The 24236-nt window shown below is 39.2% G+C and overlaps 1 protein-coding gene and 1 pseudogene across 7 annotated transcripts in view; one reads left to right on the top strand and one right to left on the bottom strand.

The window, feature by feature from the left end:
* The window catches only part of CRH (corticotropin releasing hormone), a 304411-nt gene that overhangs the window by 109858 nt on the left and 170317 nt on the right, over positions 1-24236 (top strand). The window contains exon 1 of one of the 7 annotated variants that reach the window (XM_078441658.2): positions 18616-18691. The exons of the other annotated variants lie outside the window; for them this stretch is intronic. The gene's annotated coding sequence lies outside the window, so the exon portion shown is untranslated. Of the gene's footprint in view, positions 1-18615; positions 18692-24236 lie in introns of those variants that run through there. 7 annotated transcript variants of the gene reach the window in all.
* LOC132664623 (ubiquitin-associated protein 1 pseudogene) overlaps positions 1-24236 on the bottom strand; it is a 60382-nt pseudogene that overhangs the window by 21356 nt on the left and 14790 nt on the right.

Raw genomic sequence — 24236 nt, 5'->3', positions numbered from 1 at the left:
AACTCGCGGACCGCGAGATCGTGACCTGAGCTGAAGTCGGACACTCAACCAACTGAGCCACCCAGGCGCCCCTCTCTTTCCTTTTTAGGTAACCTGATCTCTCTTTGAAAGTTTATATAAATTTAAAAAAAAATCTTTAAAGTTAGGAAATGTCACCAGAATGTGCCTACATGTGTCATTTTTCATTAATCCTGTCTGGTACTTGGTGTGCTCCTGCTATTTGAAATGTCAAGTTTTTTTTCAGCTCAGGAAAACTCTCGTTTTTCCTTTTTATTTGTAGTTTCTCTTCTATTCCTTTTCTTCCTTCTGGAATGCCTTTATTTTCTTAAAAAATTTTTTTTAATGTTTACTTTTGAGAGAAAGAGAGTGTGAGTGGGGGAGGGGCAGAGAGAGAGGGAGACACAGAATGTGAAGCAGGCTCCAGGCTCTGAGCTGTCAGCACAGGCTTGAACTCAAGAGCTGTGAGATCATGACCTGAGCCGAAGTCGGATGCTTAACCAACTAGGACACCCAGGAGCCCTGGAATGCATATCAGGCTTCTTGAAACTGTCTTCTATGTTTCTTTTCATGAATGATTTCCTTTTATTTGTATTTTTCTTTTTGTCATATTTTTTCCATTTGATCTCCTAGATCTTCCGGCTTACTACTCATGATGACTACTTTGTATTTCAGCAGTACTAGTTTTTGGATTATTTTTGTAGGTGTTAAATTCAAAAGTGATGTTTATTTTTTAACTTGCGCAGACATGTTTCTTTCCTTGAAATAAATCTACTCAGGAGTTGTCTGCATCAAAATAAAAATCTTCTGTACAGTGAAGGAAACAGTCACCAAAACTAAAAGACATGGAATGGGAGAAGATATTTTCAAATGACATATCTGATAAAGGGTTAGTATCCAAATTATATAAAGAACTTACAAAACTCAACACCCAAAAAACAAATAATCCAGTTAAAAAATGGGCAGACATTTTTCCAAAGAAGGCATCCAGATGGCCAACAGACACACGAAAAGATGCTCAACATCACTCATCATCAGGGAAATACAAATCAAAACTACAATGAGATATCACCTCACATGAGTCAGAATGGCTAAAATTAACAATACAGGAAACAACAGTTGTTGGTGAGGGTGTGGAGAAAAGGGAACTCTCTTACACTGTTGGTGGGAATGCAAACTGGTGCAGCCACTCTGGAGAACAGTATGGAAGAGTTGTCATTATGTTTTTATTAAAATTCTTCTTAGGTTTCTTCTGCCATTAAATCTGCCTCAATAGGAGCCACCTATTCAGGTATGGTCCACAGACTCTGCTCATATCAGCTGTGGAGGGAGAGGAGTTGAATCCAGTGTGGGTCAGGATTTGAAGTCTCTTTAAGCAGTGTGGTTCTCAATGGTGGGGAGATTTCAGTGGGTTCCAGCTCTGGTTCTTTCTTAGGCAATCCTAGCATTGACCCATGCTTGGTCAGAAAAGCCAATTTCCTCTGCAGTAGCTGGGTCCTCCTGGAGTTATAAACAAGATGTGTCCTACACTGGCTGCTCTGCTCAGTTTCCTTGGGAGCTAAATATCTCAGATGAAGGTAGGATTGCCTCTGTCTTTAGCACATAATCACATACACACACCCTCTTCCCCCATTGGCTGTTTTGCTTATTAAATGATACTGAATGAAGCATGACACTTGGATGTATTTATAAGCCACCCCAAACTTACCTTTCTGGTCTCTTTTTCTGCTTCTCTTTTTATGATACAAAGTGTTTCGTAAGTACTGATTTATCCTTCTGTTTCCTGAACACATGGTATAGTTTATCAAAAGTGGGAGAGATAACAATGAGAGTGTTAGAAACATACACCCAGGCTGAAATTATCCCAGAATCTATTTTCCAAGCACATTTTTACAAAACATAAGGAAACTTAGTCTTGTTCAGGATCACATAGCTAATTTTAGTTAATATTAAGTGGTGGAATGTGAATCTTGACAGGAAGGAGACTGGGGAAACAGTGTTCATAGAATATTCCTGCCAGTGAGATGCAGAAATAAAGGCAAGGTATTTTGTGAGGGTTGTTCGTTCAGGCATTCACTTAATATGTATCAGTCAGAAGAACTTCACACATGAATTAGGAGGTGACAATAGAAATGGGTGAGAAATATTTTAAACAGGGTAGCTCCATTAAAGACCAGAAATGTGAAACGCATTGTGTGTTTGAGAAAACAACAATTTTGAACTGCTGAAACACTTGAGGGGATAGCAGAAAGTGAGGCTGCGAAGGTTAGATGGAGCTAGATTGTAAAGGGGTTTTCATGTTAAACGTTGTGCTACATTTATTCGGTCATTTACTGAAAACTTGTGTGCCAGGGGCCATTACAGCACTGGGGATACAGGAGTGAGAGAGAAGTGTTTCTGTTCTCTGGGAGCTGTAGGCATTAGGGAGTTGATGCAGTGAGGTGATTTAAGGTCTTGCTGCATCTCAGGTCTTGTTTCTGCCTCTGATGGGCTTTTGGAGAAAGAGAGACAGAGACAGAGAGAGAGAGAGCTAGAGAGAGAGAGAGAGAGTCTGTGTGTGTGTCTAACTACCTATCTTGCCTCCCATTGCTTGAAGCATTGCATCAGTATTTCCAGTAAACAGAGGATGTTGTTAGCTAGGTTAGAGTTCACATTCAACTAGTTAATCATAATTGACTTATTGGAAATGGTCCTGTGGAGAAATTAAATTATTTTCTAAGTTTCTACTAGAGCAGTTGGAGATTCCTTTGAGGTAGTTCTGTGAATTATTTCACATAGCTGTTGTAAAAAGAATTGCTAAGTAAGGCAATATTGTGTAATTGTATGTATAAATATATATAGTCTGAAATTTTTAATGACTACTAGTTTTTGTTGTCTCTGTTGTCTTTTAACAGCTATAAAAATAAAGCGGAAATGGCAACTGCCATTTTAACAAAGTACATTTTACCAAATATCCTTTCCCCTTTCTTTCCTTCCTCTTGGAATCTTGCACAAATCTGTTTTCTTATAATATGCAACGAACGGATTTATTTCTTGACAATATATTTAATAACAAGATTAATTAGCAGACCCTATGGATACCTTCTAAATCGTAATTTTTCAATTTCTTGTAAGCAAGTAAGTGTTGGGAACATTTTGTTACATTCTATTTTTCTTCCTGTTTACAGCTCCCAGATTAGCCGTGTATGTAAACTGCGCACCGCAGCTTTTCCATTTAACATTCATGATAGCATCCCACGCTACTTGCAGTTTGAAAATGGACACATGATAGGTGGGATATCTTTATTTTTTACACTTTCTAGTTTGCATCAGTCATGAATCAACAAATACTTGGTGAATGTCCAGTGCAACAGAATACCAAGTGCCATAGAAAGATAATAAGATGCCTATATTGCAGGGATTGTTAATCCAACAGAAAAAACAAAATGCCATTATGGGAAGGCATATGAAAAGTGTGGCAGTCACTCCCAAATAATGTAATGTACCCTGGTGCATGTATTTGCTCTGTCCCTTACATACCCCCTTACTGGTCCCAGTACTCTTCATGGCCACGTGCTTCCTACTTATCATTTCTGGAAAGAAGGGAAGTCATGTACCTCACTATTTTGGAAATAAGATCCAGTACCTACCAGGAGGAAACAAGATCTGAATGAAGTACCATCTAAATAAAGTGGAGGATAGAAGTTTGAAAGGCTATCTCAATATTTATGAAGTCCTTTCTGATCTGTTCAGTAGTAGCCAGTGCAAAATAAAAAATGATATAACTTAAAAACTTACTGCCTGCCAAGAGTGGTAAGCTTGTAAGTTTAAGTAGAAAAAGTCAGTGTTTCCTTATTTGATGCTGCTGCCCCTTCTGGTTTACGTTCAGAGAAGAGGAATGACTTCCCCAGGAAACCTTGTCCTCTAACTATTGTCTTTGGCCTGGGGCCTCCACTGTGCTCTCCTCTCACCTGCATCAGGGCCCAGGCAAGAACAGGTGCTTAGGATGCTGCCAGAGAGTCATCACCGCTTTCTGACTCTGCAACATTTGCCCTCCCCCTTCCTGGGTCCTGTTCTCTTTGGGTACAAAGGTCAAGTCTGAGCCCATTTGGGAGATGCTCTGGGCCTGCAGTCTGGTACTAATATACCACATGGTCATACATTCTTAGGAACTCTAATTCCTGTTTTGGACTTTCAGTCTTTGTATACTCTTGCTGCATTTAGATGCAACCTATCAAACTTATTAATGTTTTCTGTAGTGAAATTATAAAAATTTAATGTGATACCATTTTAGAATTGAGATAAATGAAAGTGACAACTGTAATTTAAAATGTAAACTATTTGTCCAGTAGAACAGAAATCAGAGATACACAGAAGTTTAGAAAATAAAACCTTGAGATACCACAAATACGGGTTTTATAATTTAAAAATGGTCTAAGACCTTTTGTAGCAACGTGGATGGAACTGGAGAGTGTTATGCTAAGTGAAATAAGTCCTACAGAGAAAGACAGATACCATATGTTTATGTGGATCCTGAGAAACTTAACAGAAGACCATGGGGGAGGGGAAGGAAAAAAAAAGTTAGAGAGGGAGAGAGCCAAACCATAAGAGACTCTTAAAAACTGAGAATAAACTGAGGGTTGATGGGGGGTGGGAGGGAAGGGAGGGTGGGTGATGGGCACTGAGGAGGGCACCTGTTGGGATGAGCACTCAGTGTTTTATGGAAACCAATTTGACAATAAATTTCATATTAAAAAAAATAAAAATAAAAATGGCCTAAGAACTTTCTAAAGATTCTCTGATACCAGATTCTCCATAGCATAGCATACTTAGTGTTTTTTTTGTTTTTATTTTTGTTTTTTGATACAGTGTATTGAAAATGTAGCTCCAAGATCTTGAACCTATGAGAACAATTGATGTAGGTTAGGAATGGTAACTCTAGTAACCACAGGGCCATTCAGCAATGGACCTGAATGAAGCCCATAGCTCACACATTATTACAACCTATTTGAAGTGATCTTTGGTTTATGGCTTTCTTGGTCTAGAAATTTTGAAAATATTACTTAGTTACTATAGGTTAATCTGGGCCTGAAAATGATTATTCAAGAAACATCTTAAGTGTGTTAGCACAATCTCCTAGAACTAGCATTTCTGTGAAAGGGTACCTGGGTAGGCCTTCCAAGTGTCTCGTGTGTTTTTTTCTCTGAGTAACCGATCACTTTGAAAGGACCTTTCCAGTTTCTGAGACTATAATATAGTCTCATGTACTCTTAAACTTTATCAGCAAGTAAAAAATAATAATAAAAAAATCAACTGAAAAACTGTCATGGGAATACAGGTTGTTGAATGTTGACACCAGAAAATCAGATATGGTGAGAAACAGCAGCATCTTTCCTGAAACAATGCTATATGAACCAAAGTTGTTAGAACTTAGAGCAAGAGAGATCTTTTTTTTTTTTTTTCTGATGTTTGTTTATTTTTGAGAGAGAGAGAGAGACAGCGCATGAACAGAGGAGGGGCAAAGAGAGAGGGAGACACAGAATGCAAAGCAGGATCCAGGCTCTGAGCTGTCAGCACAGAGCCCAACGTGGGGCTTGAACTCAGACAGGGAGATCATGTTCTGAGCCCAAGTTGAATGCTTAACCAATAGAGCCACCCAGGCGCCCCTCAAGAGAGATCTTTTTTTTTTTTTTTTTAATAAATGTACAAATATATCACTTTTTGTTTGCATTTAAGCCAAATTTCTGTGAGCTAGAAAGTTAGACAATGTATAATCCATATTTTATACATTAACACAAATTTCAAAACATAAAGTATAGCAATATTCTCTATTATTCAAATCCACATTTTTTAAAATCTAGAATACAATATTTATAAAACTTAACACCTCCTGCAACAAAGCCAACATTATTAGGAGAGTTGTTTGAGGAGTTTTTAGTGGTTGCAGTGGAGACAATTTTCCTCATTAAGTAACTGTATAGGGATTTAACACATTCTTTTTTTTTTTTTTTTTTTTTGGGATTTAACACATTCTTTAAGTTGCTTGAATGCAACCTAGAATGTGGTAATGGTAACAAAATTCATATCAATTCAAACATTCAAGACAAAAAGACTTATTTTTTACTTAAGCCAATAATGAATTTTGAAAATACATTAAAAAACACCCTCCCAACCACTGTTAACACACTCCTTTATGCTTTCACACAGCATGTTCCAGGAGTTATCATTTTCTGTGCCTCCACAGGTCTTTCTATTGGGACAGTTATCAATCACCTTTCTCATCTTTGCATTAACCTGTCCATCTGCCTAGCCCGGTACCTATCTCTAGCCAACATTACAGTTTCTTCATTATTTTGCCTTGCAAACTTGTTCCTCACCTCGTGTGGTCCCTCTTGTTCTTTGCCCATCTCTTGGCATTCCTCTGTGAATCTATGTTTTGCTGCCAGTGATGTTTCAGAACTGGAGGGTTTCTCTGAGTTTCTTTCTTTGTCTCTGTTTCTCATTTTATTGGATCTTTCCCAGTCAAGAAACCCATCCTTTGCCCTAGAATTCGGGCTGCTTTCTTTTTTGTCTTGGTTTCTTTCTGGACTGAACACTTATTTCTCGTTGTTCTCTATGTCTGTACTTATCACTGTTTTCATATCTTTCTTTCCTTGCTTTCACATGCTCTTCTTTGCTTTCCTCAAGAGAGATCTTAAAGGCAAACAAGGTTACAGGAAATGATTCAGAATATTACCCATGAATATATTTCCTTGACTATTGATAAATTCCATGCAACATGAGTCAGTCTATGGCTATTACAAAATGAATTGGATATCAGGGATTCTTGGTGCCTCTGTCTTTAGGTTCTTTCCATCTTGTGTAGCCTACACTTATTGCCATTAAAGTGGAAACTACCAGATAACACTATGCCACACACACAAAGTGTTTGAGTTACATACACAAAGTGGGTGTTTTTCAGACTTGCATATGTGTGAGAATCACTAAGAGTGTTTGTTACAAAGGTTGGTTTTATTCTGATTCAGGGGATCTGCAGACCATGTTTTGAGACACATTGCTTTAAAATGAAAGAATGAGAAACAGCATAGAGGTTTCGATTTGTTTTTTTGGTTAAAGGTCTTGTTCACACTCTATGGAAGTCATTCTTGTAGTTGCAAAATGTTAGTATTCGTTCAGGAAGGGAAAATAGGTTTTATCATTGTTCAGAGCCCATTTTTCATATATACATGATGAAGTTTATACTCCTAATCGAGAACTTTTCTTTGAACTCTAGGTGTGTATATCTAGCTGTCTGCTGGAACACCTCTACCCAAATGTCTAATAGACTTCTCCCACTTCACTCAGCCACACTAAAATCCTCCTTTCAGTCCTGGTTCACTTGCAGTTTTCCCAATTTTGTTTAATGGCAAAATCAGTCTTCCAACTGTTGAGGCCAAAATACTTGGAATTATTCAAAGAATTATTTTTTTAAATTTTATTTATTTTGAGAGAGAGAGAGAGAGCAAGTGAGGGAGGTGCAGAGAGAGAGGAAGAGAGAATCCCAAGCACACAGCCAGCACAGAGCCCAGCGTGGAGCTCAGTCTCACAAACCATGAGATTATGACTTGAGCGGAAATCAAGAGTTGGACGCTTAACTGACTGAGCCACTCAGGCACCCCCCCCCCCTTTTTTTGTATACTCCACATCCAGTTGACTGACAAATCCTTTTGCTTCTACCTTCAGAATATATCTAGAGTCTGATCATTTTCTCCCTACCTCTTGATACATCCTGGCTCAAGCTTTTAACTGTCTTTCATCTGAATTATTGCAAGTCTCCTTACTATTGTTGCTTCCATTCTGATTCCTTTATAATCTGTTCTCAACCCAGCAGCCAGAGTGTTCTAAAATTAAAACCACATCACGAACCCTGCAGTGGTTTCCTGTGTCACCCAGAGTAACAGCCAAAAAAAAAACTGAGACTGACCTACAAAGTTTGAGATCTCTCTGATCTTTTCTTACATCTCTCTCTTTCCTGCTTACTTTCTTGTAGGTCCACTCTTCTCCACATTATTTCTTGAAGCCACAGGGCCTTTGTACTAGCTGTTCCCTCATTGTACTAGTTGCCTGGAATGATCTTCCCCTGGGATATCTGAATGGCTCCCTTCCTCACCTCCTTCAAGTCTTTGCTTTAATGTTGCCTTCTCCAAGGACCAACTCTTACTCCTTTATTTATTTAAAACTGTGATCCCTTTTCCCTCCTGCCCATCTTTTCTACCATGAGTCCCCTAATCCCCTTTGTCCTGCTCTGGTTTTCCAAAGCACCTCTAGATTACTCAATGCCACTGACATTGATTCTAGATTAGCTTTTTTTTTTTTTTTTTTTTTGATTGATTGATTGTTTATTTTTGTTTCTCCCACACTGGAATGTAATAGCCACAAGGAAGCAATTTTTAGCAATTCTGTTCACTGAGGTGTCCCAGTTCTTAGAGAGGTACTCAATAAATATTTGCTGAGTAAACTCAATGAAATGTTTATGGAGTAGTTACTGAAAGTCAAGTGCTGCTCTGAGTTCGAGGAGCACCGCTGTGAATAGACAGGACAGTTCTGCCTTCTTGGAGCTTACATTCCTAGTGGGAACTAACTGCACAATAGCAGAACTGCAGAATGTGCAGCATTTTGTGTGGAGACCAGCACAGTGGGGCTGATAAAGTAGCCACAGCAGTCAGAGATGGAGGAGAATACCTAGTAGTGCCCTCTGCAAAATACAGAGTGGACCACAAGAGCTGTGGTGTGCAGGATAGTGAAAACTTCCAAAAACCAGAGAGTGAATTACAGTATACGAAAGCATAAGAATTACAGGAAAAAAAATAGTGAACACAAACAAGAAAGCATTTGTGGGGGAAAAGGAAAGAAAGCTATGTAAACAGCATATAATAGAAACTCCAATAATAGTGGCTTAACCACACAATGGTTTATTTTATCACATAAAAGAAATCCACATGAGGGAGCCAGGTGCTGGGTGGAAGCTTCAGGATTCCACTAGTGACTGAGTGTCCCATCTCTTCCACTATCCTCAGCACATGCCTCTGTCCTCAAAATCATTTCCTGGAAGGAGGCAAAAGGAAAGGCCAGAGGAACCTTCCAGAAAATGACATAGTTCTTATGGGCTAGAACTTGATCACCTGGCCACACCTAGCTGCAAAGGAGTCTAAGGAAACTAGTCTTTTAATCCAGAGCATTGTCACCACAACTATCTTTGCCATAGTAATAAATGGGTAAATTGCAATTTATTTGAAGAGAATTCAAGATTAAAATACAGCGCATACAAGAGCTGGAACCAAGACCTTGATTAAATCATATCTGGTAGGAAGGGTTGGTAGTTAGAATTGTACTGTTTGCATAACTTGATATGCATAACTTGATATATCACTAGTTCTTTGTATTTGAGTGTTGAGGGTGATTAGCAAGGAGGGAGATTTAAAAGTTACAAAACTGATGTCCCTTGAACAGATGGTGAGAATTTCAAATTGAAATGGTGCTTTTGTAGTTATATGCTTTATGCCGCTGACATGCAACATTGACTGTTTTTATGTCCTTTGAATAAAGGAGTATAGGAACCCAAGAATTGGTGTATCTTTTGGATCACATTTAGGGAATGTTTGTAAAGAGTATCCCAAGTCCTTTGTTTTAAAATTTAATATTAGTATTTTTAAAAAAAGTATTTTTAAAAAAATTAGTATTTTAAAAAATACTAATTTAAAAAAATTAGTATTTTAAAAAAATATTAGTATTTTAAAAAAAAGTATTTTTTAAAAAAGTATTCATTTAAAAAAAATGAATGTACAGTGAAAAGTACATCATTTCCTACCCCAGATCATTATATCCCTAACCCTCCAGACTTTCAGTGTCTCTCCCCAGAAGCAACTACTCTTACCAATTTCTTGTATAAGAAGTCACATAAAACTCATGAACCTTGAGAAAATGAATGCTTGTTTCTTACTGGTAACAGTGATGACTCTGATATGTAGGCATTAAGAGGAAGAGCAACCTGAAATGATACCAGCTCTAAGAAACCCATCCTTGGTTAGGCCAGGCAGATAACCAGGCAGATGTTATCACTGCCTCTGAAACTCCTTCGTGTCTTTTTATAATTATCATCATTTTTTGCTGTGGTAAAATATATATATAACAAAGTTTGCCATTTTAACTGTTCTTAAGCATACAGGTCAGTGGCATTGAGTAAATTCACATTGTTGTGCAACCATCACTGCTATCCATTGCCAGAACTTTATCCTCTCCCTCCCTCCCAAGCCCCCCACCCCCACCTGCTGAGCCCCTGGTAACTACCACTCTATTTTATTTCCTGTCTCTATCAATTTTCCTATTCCGGGTATTCATATAATTGGAATTGTACAGTATTTGTCCTTTTGTGTCTGGCTTATCTTAGTTGGCCTAATGCTTCAAGGCTCATCTGTGTTGTAGCATATGTCAGAATTATCTTCTTTTTAATTCCATTGTATTGATATTCCGTGTTTTGTTTATCTGTTCATCTGTTGATGAACATGTGGGTTGTTTTCACCTTTATGCTGTTGTGAAAATTGTTGCTATGAACATTGCTGTACTAGATTTGTTTTGAGTTCCTGCTTTTAATTCATTTGTATCCTTTATGTCTTTTTATAACGTACTGTGGTTTATTGTAGTTGATACACAGATGCTTTAAGTTACCCATTAGATTCCAGTGCCTTGAGAGAGGGGCCCATAATATTTTTCCACTTGCAAATGTACTCATTTGGTCATTCAGCAGTATATATTGAGTACCTGCTGAGTACCAGGCATCGGGGTAGACTCTGGGGACACAGAGTGCAATGACAAATATGACCTCTATCTTTTTGCAGCAAAAATCTAACAAGGGACATTTTTTTTTCTCATTGCATAGAAAAATGACTTGTACATTGTAAATATTCAACAAATATTTGTTGACTTGGTTAACTTACTGACTTCACATGTCCTCAGTGATTCTTGAGGGTATCATATCAGTGACTGGATAGCAGTAAACATATTGGGAACAAATGTAAGCTCTGTGAGAGTAGGAATCATGCCTTTCTTGTTCACTGTTGTATTTCTAGCAAATAGGATGGTGTCTAATACACAGTATGGTCTCAATAATTTATAAACAAATACTGATGACATAATTTGTTCTAATGAACTCTGCCAAGTTCTAATGAACTCTGCCCATATATTATGGTTGGAAAAAAGTGAGGCATTTAAGAAAGCCAGAAGAGTAGTGACCAGGTCAGGAATAGAACCTGGGTGTCCTGACCTTCAATTGATGCTTTATGCCCTTGATCACACTAGTATATAAAATTAGAACTGATGTTCCACCTTTCTGCAAAAGATGTGAACTTTAATTAGCTATACTCACAGTATGGAGGTTTAAGGTCTTTACATTTCCTAAAAATGATAATGAATCAGATTCCAAAATAGGCTTGTTAAATGCTATTCTTAAATAAAAAAGATAGTAGCATATGACGATGAATTGCTATTTCTGCTATGAAGGATGAGGTGTTACTGTGCCGTCTGCTTGGGAAGGCCTCACCAAGCCATGTCTAACTTGATATGTCATTTCTTTGCTCATCCAGCTCAACCCCATTTTGGGGGTTTGGAAATGATACCCAATTCCTGGCTGTCAATTAATTATTTAGGCCTTTTGGACCTTTTGAGCAACCTGGTTTGGAAATATTTAATCCTATGTTATAATGAGTTAAAGTTTATCTCGTTAGGAATTCTTGTTACATTTTTCATGAATGAGAAGGCTGAGTCCTTTGATTATTTTTAAGTTTTTGGATTTTTTGTGGATCTTAAAGCCAAGCTATTTTTAAAATTTCAGATATTTCCATTTCCAAGAAGCCTCCATTATTTGAAAGGTGCAAATTCATTTTATAATAAAATCTAAGAAGAGTATAGACTAAATTTACACCCAATGTTAGCTGATCAAGCTCTGAGACCCTCAGAATCTGCTGATGGTACAGGAAATAGAGGACCTTAATTCATAAGGTAAACAATTTTGTGTAAATATGTAAAGAGTTTGACAATTTAATAAGAATGAATTGAGTAGAAATTCTCCAGAAGAACTTGAAGAGAGTAGGAATTTGTCCATTTCTTCCAGGTTGTCCAGTTTGTTGGCATATCATTTTTTCATAGTATTCCCTGATAATTGCTTGTATTTCTTAGGGGTTGGTTGTAATAATTCCATTTTTGTTTGTGATTTTATCTATTTGGGTCCTCCCCCTTTTCTTTTTTTTTTTTTTTTTATTTATTTTTGGGACAGAGAGAGACAGAGCATGAACGGGGGAGGGGCAGAGAGAGAGGGAGACACAGAATCGGAAACAGGCTCCAGGCTCCGAGCCATCAGCCCAGAGCCTGACGCGGGGCTCGAACTCACGGACCGCGAGATCGTGACCTGGCTGAAGTCGGACGCTTAACCGACTGCGCCACCCAGGCGCCCGTCCCCCTTTTCTTTTTGAGAAGCCTGGCTAAAGGTTTATCAATTTTGTTTATTTTTTCAAAAAAACAGCTCTTGGTTTCATTGATTGGCTCTACTGTTTTTTTAGATTCTATATTGTTTATTTCTGCTCTGATATTTATTATTTCTCTTCTTCTGCTGGGTTTGGGGTGTCTTTGCTGTTCTGTTTCTAGTTTCTTTAGGTGTGCTGTTAGATTTTGTATTTGGGATTTTTCTTGTTTCTTGAGATAGGCCTGGATCGCAATGTATTTTCCCCTCAAGACTGCCTTTGCTGCATCCCACAGGGTTTGGATTGTTGTATTTTCATTTTCATTTGTTTCCATATATCTTTTAACTTCTTCTCTGATTGCCTGGTTGCCCCATTCATTCTTTAGTAGGATGTTCTTTAACCTCCATGCTTTTGGAGGTTTTCCAGACTTTTTCCAGACTTTTCCTGTTGATTTCAAGTTTCATAGCATTGTTATCTGAAAGAGTGCATGGTATGATCTCAATTCTTGTATACTTATGAAGGGCTGTTTTGTGACCCAGTATGTGATCTATCTTGGGGAATGTTCCATGTGCACTCGAGAAGAAAGTATATTCTGTTGCTTTGGGATGCAGAGTTCTAAATGTATCATTTAGGGCCCTTGTTTCTTTATTGATTCTCTGTCTGATCCAATGTATCATTCAGGGCCCTTGTTTCTTTATTGATTCTCTGTCTAGATGATCTGTCCATTGCTGTAAGTCGAGTATTAAAGTCTCCTGCAATTACCACATTCTTATCAATAAGGTTGCTTATGTTTGTGAGATTAATTGTTTTATGTATTTGGGAGCTCCTGAGTTCGGTGCATAGACATTTATAATTGTTAGCTCTTCCTGATGGATAGACCCTGTAATTATTATATAATGCCCTTCTTCATCTCTTATTACAGCCTTTAATTTAAAGTCTAGTTTGTCTGATATAAGTATGACTACTCCAGCTTTTTTTTGACTTCCAGTAGCATGATAGATAGTTCTCCATCCCCTCACTTTCAATCTGAAGGTGTCCTCAGGTCTAAAATGAGTCTCTTGTAGACAGCAAATAGATGGGTCTTGTGTTTTTATCCATTCTGATACCCTATGTCTTTTGGTTGGAGCATTTAGTCCCTTTACATTCAGTGTTATTATTGAAAGATATGGGTTTAGTGTCATTGTGATGTCTGTAGGTTTCATGCTTGTAGTGATGTCTCTGGTTCTTTGTGGTCCTTGCAACATTTCAGTCACAGAGTCCCCCTTAGGATCTCTTGTAGGGCTGGTTTAGTGGTGATGAAATCCTTCAGTTTTTGTTTGTCTGGGAAAGCCTTTATCTCTCCTTCTATTCTGAATGACAGACTTGCTGGGTAAAGGATTCTTGGCTGCATATTTTTTCCACTCATCATATTGAAGATTTCCTGCCATTCCTTTCTGGCCTGCCAAGTTTCAGTAGATAGGTCTGCTACTATCCTTATGTGTCTGCCTTTGTATGTTAAGGCCCGTTTATCCCTAGCTGCTTTCAGAATTCTCTCTTTATCCTTGTATTTTTTTCCAGTTTCACTATGATATGTCGTACAGAAGATCGATTCAAGTTATGTCTGAAGGGAGTTCTCTGTGCTCTTGGATTTCAATGCCTAGTTCCTTCACCAGATCAGGGAAGTTCTCAGCTATGATTTGTTCAAGTACACCTTCAGCCCCTTTCTTTCTCTCTTCTTCTTCTGGAATTCCTATGTTACGGATATTGTTCCCTTTGATTGAATCACTTAGTTCTCTAATTCTCCCCTCATCCTCCTGGGTTTTTTTTCTCTCTCTTTTTCTCAGCTTCCTCTTTTTCCAAAATTTTATCTTCTAATTCAGCTATTCTCCCCGCAGCCTCTTCAATCTGTGCTGTGGCTGCCTCCATTTTATTTTGCACCTCATTTATAGCATTTTTAATTCATCATGACTATTTCTTGGTCCCTCAATCTCTGTAGCAATAGATTCTCTGCTGTCCTCTATGCTTTTTTCAAGCCCAGCGATTAATTTTATGACTATTATTCTAAATTATTGTTCAGTTATATTGCTTAAATCGGTTTTGATCAATTCGTTAGCTGTTGCCACTTCGTGGAGTTTCTTTTGAGGAGAATTCTTCCATTTCATCATTTTGGCTAGTTCTCTGTCCCTTATGCATTTTAAAAACTTGTTGTGTGCTCTGCACCTGGGAGCACTGCTCTATTAAAGGACGGTCATACACCATCCAGGGCCTGGCCCTTCAGGAGGTGTTTTTTCAGAGATTGTTACTTGCTCTCTGTTGTTGTGACTTTGGTTTTTTTATTACCCTACTCATAGTGATAGTTTGGACCCTCCAACAGGTGTGCTTTGATTTGTTCCTTGGAGTAGCCCTGTAAAGGAAAACAGACAAACAGGACATAAAAACTCGCAAACACACAAATAAGTAAACAAAAACAAAAAACTGAAGACTAAAAACAAAAAACCCCAAACACCGACTACAAGTAAAGAGGAGGGTGGAGGTGGTGCTGATGGAAGAGCACATACAGGGAAATGGGGGTGGGGGTGGGGGTGAGAAAAAGTAAACATTGATTAGGCCGAGAGACTGAAAGGCTTAATCCAGAGAGAGGGAAAGGATAATAAGAAAGGGGGCAGGGAAAACAGAAGGAAGATAAAGTTACCCAGACAGAGAAACTATATGGCTTGATTATTCTAGAGAGAGAGAAAGGAGGGTAAAGAAGGAGGTGTAGAACACTAGCAAGACAATGGATTAAATATGTCTGTTTAGACAGACCAATAACCAGAGTAACCAGCCTAGGGATGGGAAGAGATAAGGAGGAGAAGTGGGGGCGGGGGGAGAATATATCTATACATCCAGAATTGATCTAGAGTCCGTCCAGGCCATGCTGCAGAGTTTGTCGGGAGTAGCTGTCTGCAGGGTCTGTGCCGCTCTGGTGGATACGCATTTACCCAGTGTGAAGGGGCATGGTGTGCTGTAATCTGGACCCACCTCAGCTATGGGCCCTGGGAGTGGTCCCTGAGGCCTCGCCTTCTTTGGGGGGGGGGGCGGGGAATGGTGACCCCCCCAGTCTCTTCTCCATGGAGCCGACCCGGTGGACTCCGTTTGAGTCATCCTCCCTGTGCCAGGGGCGCAGACAGGGCAGTCCTTCTCGCTCCACCAACTGCCCTGAACCTAGGCTTGGGTAGGATTCAAAGTCCCGCTCCGTGTGCTCTGGCACTGGGGAAGCGCCTCTCAGTGTGGCCGATGTGTGGTCCCGGCTGGCTTTGTGCCACCACACTTCAGGGAGGACCGCCTTCTCCTACTGAGGAGTGAGAGCTGCCACCCTTGCCGTGAGCCCCTGGGGTTGGTGGTTGTCTTTTCCCACAGCACTCCAGGGAGACGGCTGCCTTTTCCTACTGCAGACTGTGCCCTTGGCCCAGCCACTGAGGATGCAGGCAGGCTTTGTACTATCATGCAGCCCTCCAGGGAGGGAACTGCTTTTTCCAACTGTGGTCTGAGCCCCTGACCTACAACTACACCCAGGCCCCTGGCTCCCCTCCTCCCCAAGTGCGCGAAAAAGGAGCCGGCCCCAGTCGGAAGAAAGCCCCGCAGTTAGAGATCGGATCCCTCTCAGTCTCAGTCCGAGGTCTCTCTCCTGTCCAGATATGGTCCTACACTTCCCTAGCTGCTCTTTCTCTTTCCTTTGTCTCTCCCCAGAAGGGAGTCCCTCCCCTCTGTGCCCATGTGGCCTTTTTTTTTTTTTTTTTTATCTCCCCCAGTTTGGAGTTACCCACCCATCTTTTTTCCAGCTTTCCCATTTTCTTCCTAGTAGATTCAGTCTCTTTTCCTCCCAGGCTCTGGTGTTCAAAGTCCTTTGGCTTCTGCACTTCTTTGAGAGACGAGGCAAGTATGGATCCCCCAACTTCTCTGCCATGTTGGCCCCTGCTTTCATCTCCGGGCCCTGCTCGAAGCTCTTGGGGCATCCTCCTCTGACACCCACACCTGCACCTGGGGCAGTGCAGGATCCAAGTGGTACTTGAAGATAATAGAGTACTACCAGTGCTCACCCCAAAGTTAAAAAGGACTGGGATGATGTTGGAAAGAGAATAAGCCTAAATTCAGACTTGTTGTCCCTGCTTGTAATATTTTTTTTGCTTAAAAAAATTGAGATATAATTGACATATAACATTGTGTAAATTTAAGATTACAGTATGTTGATTGGTACATTTATATATTGCAGTATTATTACCACTGTAGCATTAATGAACACCTTCATCATGTCACATAATAATCATTTCCTTTTTGTGGTGAGAACAATTAAGATCTAGTCTTTTAGCAACTTTAAGTTTATAAAAAGTCAACAATATTGTTGGCTAGAATCACTATATTGTGCATTAGATTTCCACGACTTGGTTATTAGTTGCAAGTTCATATCCTTAAACATTATCTCCCCAATCCTGCCCTTCCCCTCTCCCCACCAAGCCCTCACCTGTGTGGTCTCTGTTTTTATGAGTTCAGCTTTTTTAGATTACAGGTATAAGTGGTATCATGGAGTATTTGTCTTTCTCTGTATGTCTTATCTCACTTAGCATAATGCCTTAAAGGTCCATCCGTATTGTTGCAAGTGTCAGGATCTCCCTCTTTTTCATGATTGAATAATGTTCTGTTTTGTATACATATCACATCTTCTTTATCCATGCATCTGTTGATGGACACTTAGGTTGTTTCCATGTCTTGGCTGTTGTGAATAATGCTGTAATAAACATGGGAGTGCAGATATTTCCTTAATTTCCTGTTTCATAACTCCTAGAAGAAAACATAGGGAAGAAGCTCCTCGACATTGGTCTTTGCAATGATTTTTTGACCATAATACTGAAAGCACAAGTAACAAAAGAAAAAAATGAACAAATAGGACTACATCAAACTAAAAAGCTTTTGCACAACAAAGGAAACCATAAAAAAAAAATGAAAAGGTAGCCTATGAAATGGGACAAAATATTTGTAGCTGTATATTGGATAAGGGGTTGTTGTCCATGTTGATGTTCAGACTTTTCAGATAATGAAATTTGTTTTTGCCTTTATGACAACAGGAAATGCCTAAAACCTTCAGACTTGCTATCATTGTCATAAGAATGCAGGTATTCCATCAGTTTTGTTGTTGTTCTTATTGTTGCTTAAGAATTTCCATTCATACACTTTTTTAGAGTCAGGAGTAGAAAGATAAAATGACCAAATGGTAGCCCATGATGTTTGGTCCTTTACTACCAACCTTACATGATTTGGAAGAAATATCTACAAGTATTGTTATAGGGAGGGCCAGAGCAATAACTAGAAGCCATAAGGTGAAATCAAGGAACTGAAAATGGATTTTGATTAAGTTGTCTTTGTAACTTACTCAGTATTGGTGTATTGGTTTTCTTGGTACTGTCCCTGTTTGTGTTCCAAGAAGGATGGGGGATCTTCCTCTAGTAGGCCACCTTTCTCCCTGCCCAACTATGTGTAATGAAAGCAGGAGTTGAAGTGGAGAGCCTTCTTGCCAATAAGCTCCTCTCCTGATCCTGCCAGACAACTGTCAGAGTCCTTGAGAAGAGATATCAGTAGTTCCCTTTCTTTCTTTTCAGTAGTTCCCATTATTTTGGTCACTTACATATATCCTTCAGAAGAAGGTTTGACTTTTTTTAATACAGGTGGAGAGAAGCTGTCAGGATAGGGTGAATTGCAGCTGGAGGTGGGAGGAACATATGGGATTACAAATCTAGGGTGGAGTATTTTCACCAACATCTAAGACAGTGAACAGAGTCTAGACTAGTAAACAGAAAATTAATGCTTTGGCAGTCTTAGCCTCTACTAACACGAACAACTTATTGAGGGCTTGTATACTATGCTAAGTGCTTTGCAGCTAGCACTTCACCTCGATAAATTCTTATAGTACCCCATGAAGTAGGCATTATCCTATATCCTTACTTTATAGATAAGAAAATTAAGATCTGCAGAGAGTCACTCTGGTAAGATTATACAGCAAGAAAGAGTAGGAACCCAGAACTCATACTCAGTTGTGGTCTGTCTATAAAACCACTCTGCCATTTTGCATCTTCCAGAATAAAATCTGTCCTTTCCTCAACCTGTACAGCTTCACAAAAAAAGGCCACTTATGGTCTGAAGACTGCCTCCCTAAGATTAGTCAACTGGCCAGCTGGAGCCCCAGGCCAATCTTGTGCCTCCAAAGGAGTTTGGTAGGTATGGATGACTAGGTATGGATTCTGAATATATGAATTTTCTTCACATTGTGAGAATTGATTTTTAGAAGATCTAGGCTCCTACTGTCCAGCAGAGATTGTGCTCTTGTTAGAAGAGAGAAGTTTACCAGACCTCTATTTCACAGTTTCACATATTCTTGTGCAGTTGTCATCAAGTTGTTATTTTAATACCACAGTCAGTCATACATAATGTTACAGCAAAACACACCTGACATGCTCATTAAAACAAATATCACATTTGCATAATCGCTGTTGATGGAGAGATACACACACAGAAGCAGCTGGAAAACTAATGAGGTTTGTTTAAGCAGCAGCCACCCTCCTCATGCACACACATTCTAGGAACTTTCATGGGACTTCCTAGTCTCCTCCTACCTTCCTACCCTCAATTCTCTTAAAAGAGTCTGAACTAGTATCATTACTTGGAAAATTGTAGCAGAGAATGGAGGGGAATAATCTGATAGAAACTGAAGCTACTAGTGAGAAGAAGTGACATTGGAAAAAAGGGGTAATTCAGAGCTGACACTAAATAGGAGTGAGGCCAAAGGAGGGTTTTCAGATAGGGCAGTCTTCTGATATGATGATACGATGGTTTCATACATTTGAAGAAGCGGGTGATTTATGTATTGTAGCTCCCAAGAGCAAAAATGAGCCTGTCATACCAGGGCTCATCCACGGTGGAATGGGCTGGAAGGTCTAGGGCCTGCCATATGATTACTGGAAATGGAGAATGCAAGGAGGCCTAGGATATGCAGAATGATTTCCAAAGTGCTTTTAATAGGTCATCTCATTTGATCATCCTGACCACACTGTGAGATAGTTATTACCCTACTTTTTGGATGAAGACTCTAAGGCTGCAAGCAGTAAGCAAACTGCCCAAGCTCACATAGCCAGGAAGTATCAAAATGGGGACTGGAACTTAGGACTTCTGGCTTCAAGACCAAACTGATGGACATTCTAACAGTGTGCCAAGCATTACCTGACTTTGGGAGGAGGGCAGAGCTCTAGCAGCGGGAAATAAAGGGTGAGCTATGGAAGTAGGATTTGGTGGTAAGTTTTGAGTCTCTAGAAGGGTCCCAGGTGGCAAGTAAGTATTCCAAGATCCCATAACCATATCCTGGGACCAAGGTGGGATGAATGGAGAACACGACAGCTGTCAGTTTGATAAAGCGCTGTGCTGGCTTTTTAACAATCTTGTGAAGGCAGGATTATGATCTCCGTCTAAAAGAGTAGTTTAGCATTGAGGCAGGGCTAGATTTACTTGGGTAGTAGTAAAATGGCCTCTGCTACAGTGGCAGGAACATAAGCAGATCATCCCAAGTCTACTGAAGTAGTTTATTGACTGGGTTCCATGTCTCTGCTTTGATCTCTAATCCAGTCTCCACAGTGAGCTTTCCAAAATACATCTCTGATCACATCACCCCCTTGCTTAAATCTTCAGTGGATTATATCCTACTTCTCTGAGGGTAAATATCAGAACCTTTGAGGAGACCCACAAGCCATGGTCTGGCCCTTTCCTACAGGGCCAAACCTCATATTTTACTTCTTCCTCTGTGTTCCAGCTATGCTGATAGGAGCCACGTGCTCTCCTATTCAGTTCAGTCTCCAGATATTATAGATGAGACAACAGAATGAGGGATATTAAATGGTTTGCTTAAGGTCAAAGCAGACTCTCGTTTTCCAGGTCAGTGCTCTTTCTACCACACAGCCTGCACTGCTTTAGTTCATGAGTGTTATCCTATTCTAATGTGACCAACAGAGCCCCACAGAAAAGAAGGAAACAAATAGTGTGTGACTGCTTATTCAACTCTAGTGGAACCATTAATTTTACTTAATTAAGTTCTTTTTAAAAATTCAGGGTAGAGTCAGAGTCTGGTAAAGCTAATAATAGTGTCTTTCTTTGGATGAAAAGTCTTTAGAACACCTTCAATCCATCAAATCATATTTGAAAAATGCTCGTGTATTATCCTTGGCTAATGATAGGATGATAATGTGAAGTAAAGATTAAAGGTCAGTTGTCAAATGTAGCTATTAGCCAGAAAAAAAGTCTTCCAGACAGTGTTTCCTGAAACCTTTTGAGCCCTGACATGGTTGACGAACAGAGCGGGTTAGAGCTGTGAATCATCAGAGCCTCCTGTCCGACAGTGTTTCCTTGGGTAGCAGCCTGGATCTGTTCAAGTCCTGAGTTATCTGATGTTCCTTTGTTAAACTGCTTCAGAGTGTACTTTGTCACTCTATTATTGATGGAAGACCAAAAATGACACTGCTCAATTGTGAAAAGCTTTGGAGACTATTATAGGAAGTGCTTATTTCATGATTTAATTCCCTTTGCTGCCACGGAGAACTGAGTTAATACTTTCACTCAGTTGGGAAGATATGGACAGTCTATAAGAATGATCTTGAGGTAGGAAATGATGAAGTGATCATTGTCAGAGGTGTAATGCATGTCATATTGTGAATAGCTGTGCTCTATTCGATTGAGTCCACGGTAAGGCATTGAAGAGAAAAGCATTTTCAGCTCCTTTATCCTCTATAACTTATAAAAGTTCTAGAATTTTAAAAATAAGCTTTGGAAATGACCCCTCCAAAGTACATTTCAAGTTTACTAAAGATTACCATGGCAACTAAATTACTGAATGACTAAAGGAAGTGTGTTTAATGATGTTTTCTCAGCTCATGTACGAGTTCCCTGTTTATTAAAGAGGAAATGCCAGGTATTGATACAACCATGCTCTTTGTAAAGGCAGAGAATGAACATTCTCTGGGGGAGGTATATTGCTTAGCAATATGAAGGAAGTGTGTCAAAAGCCTCCGTATTCATTTTTACAAAAGCACCTGATGAAATTGTTCAGTGGGACACCATCGCTTCTTACATGAGAGTCACAAAGGCAGAGTTTTTACTTTTTAATTGAATTAATTATTATTATTATTATTATTATTATTATTATTTTTTTTTTTTTGAGAGAGAGAGGCAGAGAGAGAGGAAGAGAGATCATCTGAAGCAGGCTCCATACTCAGTACAGAGCTCAACACAGACTCCGTGGCACCTGAGATTGTGACCTGAGCCAAAGTCAAGAGTCAGATGCTCAACCAACTGAGCCACCTAGGTGCCCCAGATAGGCAGTTTTAACTATAGGAATAGCTATGAGATGATCTGGTGGTAGCTTCTTTCTTACATGCATTTTTGTGTTCACCTATGCTCACTGCATTGAATTTCATACGTTACTGGGTGATTTCTTTCATGGTCTGAAGGTGAAAGGAGGAACCAAAATCAAGCCCCCCCCCCTTTTTTTTAAATTTAAACTTCCAGTATAGTTAACATACAGTGTTATATTACTTTCAGGTGTACAACGCAGTGATTCATACAAAGTCAAGCCTTGTTACACGTTTTCAGAGGACATTATATAATTGCTGTTCTGGGATTTCACTTAAGCTTTTATAGACCCAGTCTTTTGTTTGTTATTTATGTATATATTCTTAGAAAACTTGTTTCTTTGTAATATACTGTAAGCATTTATCATTAAAATACCCTGCCCTATTACTTAAAAAAATGAAATCTTTAAAAGATTTCATAAAATTTTCATAAAAGAGCATGGAACTCTTGATGTCAGGGTCATGAATTCAAGCCCCACGTTGGGTGTAGAGATTACTTAAAAAGAATCTTTAGGGGTGCCAGGGTGTCTGGGATTTATTAAGTGTCTGACTTCTGCTCAGGTCATGGTCTCATAGTTCACGAGTTCAAGTCCTGCATCGGGCTCTGGGTTGACAGCTCAGAGCCTGGAGCCTGCTTCAGATTCTGTGTCTCCCTCTCTCTTTGCCCATCCCCTGCTCGTGCTCTGTCTCTCTCTTAAAAATATATAAACATTAAAAAATTTTTAATCTTCAAAATACAATACCTTGGTGAAGAAAATAGCAACAAAACTATTTGAAATGGATGTTTTCATTTTACTTTCTAAATTAAAGTGTTTATAGTAAGTGCACATGTGTATCATTTCAACCTGGGTTCATTTATTTATATACTCAAGTGATGTTTCTTCCTTGACTCCATTTGAAATTACCATACCATCGTATAGATAGAAGTATAGATTCTTGTGGTTGGCAGGGACTTTAAAAATAATCTAGTTTAACTGCCCACACCCACCTAACTTCAGTTCTGATACTTCCACTGACAGGGCCATTGCTATCCCCAAAGACACCCCACCCCATTACTAAACAGCAATAATGGTTAAAAAATTCTTTCTCTTATTAAACTAAAAATGGATACCATAAAACTTCACTCTGCTGAACTTGCTTCATTCTCTGGACAAATGAAAATACAATATGTCCCAAACAGCAAAAATGAGAAGACTCCCTTTGGGTTATTTAGCTGCCAGTGGGACAGAACTTTTTAAAGCCTTATGTAAAAAGAAGTGAGATTCCCCTAGAAGAAAATTGGGCTGTCTTTGGGCTAGACATTGAAGGAGGTGATAACCTTGTTTTGTGCTCATAGCTTCCTCTTAATCTTTCCCCAAATGAGAAACATCTTTGGCTGTTTCTGTTTTATGAGAGGAGAGAAGGGCAGTTGGCATAGGGAATATAGGGCAAAAGTTGAAAGCTCCGATGATCCTGGAATTTGGAGATACAGGATTTTGGTCTTTAGATTTTTGCAGCCTTGAAGTAAACTTAACCAGTGAGACATTCAGAGAGAGAGTCCACAGAGTGGAGGGGGCATTAGAGATTTTCACTGATTCACAAGAGTGTCAGAGTAGTTATGGAACTTCCCACCACTAAAAGATTCACCACTTTCCGTGGCAACAGCATAACTTTTGAACTGCTTATTGAGCATTCTACCTATGTTGAGTTAAAACCCTTTATCCTCTTGTAACTTAGAGTTATTGGTCCTCGGTCTTTCATCTTTGTGACAACCTTCAAATGTTTGAACATAGCAACCCCATGTTCTTTTCAAGATGACTCTTCTCCCAGCTAAATCTTCCTGGTTTTATTAATAATTTTTATATGAAATGAAATCAAGGAAAATTCACTGTCTTATATCCTTCATTGCATTTAAAAGTATTTAAACTATTTTTTGGGAATCTCACCTTGGCTAAACATTGTGTTCAACATTTTACCTTTAGATTACAGTAAATATTACTGGGTATTTTCTGATTTAATTTTCACAACACTCTCATGAGATACACATTACTAGTATCAGCACTTAGCCAGTAAGGAAACTGAAGCCCAGAGTGGTGAACCAACATGCCTGAGGTGCTGGAGCTGACATTCTAATCTCTATCTTTTGAACTTAGGATTCCATGTTATTAGTCACCACAATAGATCGGTTCTGATTTACTAATGAACCTATTAAAGGGCCATATCTGGTCCCAAATACATGACTTTCCGTATGATCTCACTTGCATGGAGCAGAGCAGAACTCACTTTATTTTGGAGACTTTGCTTCTGATATTGTAGTCAAGATCTTACGAGTTCTTTGGCAAACATATCATGCTATTGACAAACAATTCCTTGGTTCTTAAAATATGTG

Source organism: Panthera onca, chromosome F2, assembly GCF_046562875.1.
Source record: "Panthera onca isolate mPanOnc1 chromosome F2, mPanOnc1 haplotype 2, whole genome shotgun sequence".
Taxonomy (NCBI): domain Eukaryota; kingdom Metazoa; phylum Chordata; class Mammalia; order Carnivora; family Felidae; genus Panthera; species Panthera onca.
The sequence above is the reverse complement of the archived record's forward strand: the minus strand, read 5'-3'. Positions and strand labels throughout refer to the sequence as shown.